A 4438-nucleotide genomic window follows, 5' to 3' on the forward strand; every position below is an offset into this window, starting at 1 on the left:
AAAAGCACGTGCTCTGAGTTTTAGCTCACTGAACCTTTAGACCTCTCTCTTTCTGTAGAAAGTCTGATCCACCAAGCACCACCCTGTAATGCCGAGTGCCCTTCTGAAGAAGGAATGTACTGTGGGAACCACAACTCTAAGAATTAAGCTTTGGGACAATTTCCTTGGGATGTGGATGTGGATATGTAGTAACACATATGATCTTTGAGGGAATGGTTAAGTAGCCTTGATAGGGTTGTCATTTCAGATCTACAGACTGGTATAGGTTGTTCTTCAGGGCAATCCACATTGTTGCAGTGTATTTTTACTTCAGCTGATGTCACCTCTTCTGGGGAGATTGGTTGCTGGTGTATGTCCGTGACAAGTTACTGGCATTTGAATACAGGCCACTTGGACATCAAGAATCTCATTACATTTAAGCTGTCTCCCTTCTGTAATAAGTCTGTGAATGCTGCAGATCTGAGCTGCTAATAAATATCTCTGAAGTGTATGTACAAGCGTATGTATGTATGCTGACCTCCTAACTGCAATTGCAGCTGAAGCTGTGTCTGAACATATACACAACACTATCTGTAAGAAGTGGCTTTTTAAAAAGCATATTTTTGATTTTCCAGTATCTTCATATAATTTATGTAGCACTGTGGCTTGAGATAATACAACAAGCCAGGAGGACTCCTCTGAGCCTGAGGAGTATGAATAGTATGAATGTCCAGAGGGAGAGTTTCTTAGGTCTGATTTTCCTGAAATGCTTCCAGCTCTTTTTCTTACCTAGGATAAATTCTTCTCTAACATATGGGAAGAGCAGCCACCGTTGGTTCTAGCTGCAGAAGTCTTTTTTTTTTCAAGATGTACAGGGTCCATGTGAAATAACACAAGGCTGTGATGCCAACATACGTAGCTTGATGTACTTTTGCTTTAAAACCGAAGTTGTAACTGCTGTGTATTTATATATGTGCCATATTTGTACATGTGTATATTCATGTGTACTATGCAGTGGCTAGAGTGACAGCTCTCCTACATCAATGAGAAGCCTGCTATTGGCACTCCTGAATTTTAGGTCAAGACTTGCATAAACAAAAGACTCTTCGAAAACTGTCACAAATATACTTAGCCCATTGAGTTTCACCAGCCAGGTCAACTTCCCAGTTCTGAAGCCCAAGGAAAGGTATTTTTCAAATGCCAGTTCCATATGTGACATGCCTATGTGGCATAGCTCTTTGTCACCAGCAAACCAGCCCTTATTTTAAGCTTAAATGAGACATCGGGATCAAATTTTTACACTTCCAACCCAAACACAGTACATGATGCACAAATTACTGATCCATGTGCTTAACTTAATGTGCCTGAGAAGCCTGCTAGTTAGCAGGAGAGTGTACACAGGTGCACAGGCTTTTTATAGAATTCCAAACATATTTCATCTTGAAGAGCTTTTAAGTAACTATTCTCTATCAATATCTGGGTTTCAGAAGAGAAGCTGCCTGATCGATTGCCTTGCTCAGGAGTAAGAGGGTTACTGTAATTATCTTGTTTGCAAGAAAAATAAGAACATTTATCTCATTTTAGGTTAGCAGGAGAAATAGCAATTGTGAAATTTATCATTACCTCATTTTTTTATTTATTTTGCTGATTAATAAATGTTGAAAGACCAGCCTTTGTGCTGGTATTTTTCCCATTACTTCTAGAGGGATTTTATATTATTTTTTTCCATAAAACGCTGGAATTTTTCACAACATTTGACCCAAATAGAACAAACCATTGATATGTGATCTGCATTTTAATATTGTGAGTGAGAGGAGAACAAAAATCTATTAGCCTCGATGCTGTGGAAAATAAGGAACATTTGAACACTTAGCTTACACAAGACTGTTTAAGTCCATGTGCGGTGGTACTGACTTGTGGCAAACTTGTTCAAATTAAACTGAGGAGTTCTAAGGGGGATCTCATATCTAATTTGTTTCAAGGTGCAGCCCGACAGTAGGTATAAAACACAAGGATCAAAGACAAAGAAACCTTTCTTTTTAGATCAGAAGGCAACAGAGTACTTGTCTCCTGGATTCCCTAAAGTGGCTGGTTACCTTGGAAAGAGTAAGTCACCAGGCAAGTTTCTCCTCTCAAGGATCCACCTCTCTGTGCATCCAAGCAAAAACCACAAGTCCAGAACAAAGGGGGCTTTTTGGTAAATGTGGGATTGGCATTGGGATGCCAAATGATCTCCTGTCCAACAGAAGTCAGGTGCAAGCAGTAATAAGCTTGCCTCTGCACAGACTCTTGACCAATGCAGTGACCATACCTCCTGCAACTCTGGAGAAGTGAGCCTGAGGAAGGAGCAAGGGGACAGCTGATTCACAGTATCTAATCACACCTCCTCCCACATAAAGGCATTCTGAAGTTGCATATGTATTAGACATTAATAGACATCAGATACTCACTCCTTCAAACTACAGCTTCTGCTTGCTTCAGTAAAACTCCAAGTTGGGATTTTAACCAATTTAGGTCTTAGAATTTATAGGGGTTGTTTATTTTGGCATTAATTTGAAGACTGATCTCCTATCGAATACTGAGACTAAATACATTTACCGATCAGATAAGATAGCATTCTTTTTGTTAGCTTCCCTCAATTATACGTATAGCTTCGATTATACGTATGTAGCTTCTTTGAATTATATTTTTATTTATTTTTAAAAACTTTTATGAACATTATAATGAAAATCATGTAAAAATACTCTCCTGATACTTCTTCAGTAGGCAATAGCAATTGTCCAGAATGGATATTAATAGGCAAAAAGCCTGACTGGAATCACTTAAGAAGTTAATGATTTCCACACGTTTGTTTCACTGACAGCACTCTTGGCTCATCAAATATATAGCACTTTGCCTATGCAGTCAAGTGTTCAGGATTGGGATTTCTGATGAAGAGATGTTTATTTACTCCCTATAAGGAAAATGACAAAAATACCTTTTTACCATGGATTTGATAAGTTAAAAAAACTGGGATGCTGTCTGGAGATTACAGAAGAGGAATTGTGGCCTTGTTCATTAAAGAAGGAAAAAGGCAAATTTAGAGTTGTCAGGAATTTCTATTGCCAGTAAAATAATAGAGTAAAAAATGGAGAAAAAAAAATCAGTAGCCACCTAAGGATAAGGATAAGAAAACTATTATTAGCAACAGGGATTTATAAAGAACAAATTGTGCTGGAGGAACCTGATTGCTTTTTTTTTAATAGAATTATAAAATTAGTGGATGAAGGGAACACGATGGATTTGATACGTTTGGATTTTAGTAAAGATTTGATACATAAATCCTACTCAAAATTAATTCAAATTGGCTTGGCTACACCACCACATGGAATGAGAAATTGGCTGGAGATCCACAAATAAAGGATAATGATGCATAAAAAGGTATTGTGTTGGAGGGAGAGGTCTTAACAGTGACAGAGATTAGCGTTCAGTTCTGTCCTATTTAACACCTCTTGACACCTTCTGCTTGGAAATAAGGAAATTTTGTTAAGAGAATGAAATGTGGAGAGATATGTGAGATAGACCAGCAGAAAATAAAATGAGATTCCTGTAAAAATTGAAGTATTATCCAAACCATAGTATCCAGTTGTGGGGAGGCCCCTAGAAAACACCAGATGAAAAACACCCCAGCAGAAGCCAGCAAGACGGGCATTTGCAGTGAAGAACAGCAGAAAAACAGTTTGTTTGTCTGAGTAATAGAACTGCAATTCATCCCTGTCCAGCAGACCGCAACGTCTTTGCAGTATCTGTGTCCCACAGATGTGGTCAGTGAGGTCCCAGGCAGGTTTTGGTGGTGTATTCCACCCCAGTGATGGCAGAAACAATGCAGGCTCTAGGGAAAAGACAGCAGGTTTTCAATTTACTGACATGCTGAATTACTCCAGCAGAGCTCAAGTAGCTGGTAGGGGAGCTCCTGTTCACACGCTGGAAACATAAAACTGCAGTAAAATATTTTTCTTGTGGAAATGACTGGTGCAGACACTCACAGTGAAGTTAGCCTGGTTTGGGAGGAGGGCTTTCAATGGATCTTAGCTAATTCTTCTTCCTTTTTTTTTTTAATGTAGAACTAGGAAATAAAATAGTAATAAAACAAATTAAAAAGCATTAATAACAGACATAAATCCCCATTTTCCTAATTCTTTAGTCTTCCCTATCTTTCAGTCAATCCATTTGCAATTTCGGCTATTCACCATTTCATCCTGCCACCCACTGACGTGTATGTTCCAATAACTTTGGAACTTGACAGCCAATTGCAGACAACTTTGTGGAGGGTAGATAATATACTTGTGTAGATTTTGCCATGTTAAACAGCTGACAATGGAAAGAAACCTAATGGCTGCCCTTGCCAAAGTGTGAGACATCCTGTTAGACATCAGAGAATCCACACATGACATAGTCTTGAGAGAAACATCCTTAAGGA

At 38.6% G+C, this 4438-nt stretch overlaps 1 long non-coding RNA gene across 1 annotated transcript; it reads right to left on the reverse strand.

The window, feature by feature from the left end:
• Nucleotides 1–1994: 1994 nt before the first annotated feature.
• Nucleotides 1995–4069, reverse strand: LOC118168452. The gene is made up of 2 exons (XR_004751566.1): nucleotides 4005–4069; nucleotides 1995–2315 (listed from the first exon to the last, which is right to left on the reverse strand). It is a non-coding gene; the product is annotated as an uncharacterized LOC118168452 (long non-coding RNA).
• Between the last annotated feature and the right edge of the window lie 369 nt (nucleotides 4070–4438).

The sequence above is a fragment of the Oxyura jamaicensis genome, chromosome 5, assembly GCF_011077185.1.
Source record: "Oxyura jamaicensis isolate SHBP4307 breed ruddy duck chromosome 5, BPBGC_Ojam_1.0, whole genome shotgun sequence".
Lineage (NCBI taxonomy): Eukaryota > Metazoa > Chordata > Aves > Anseriformes > Anatidae > Oxyura > Oxyura jamaicensis.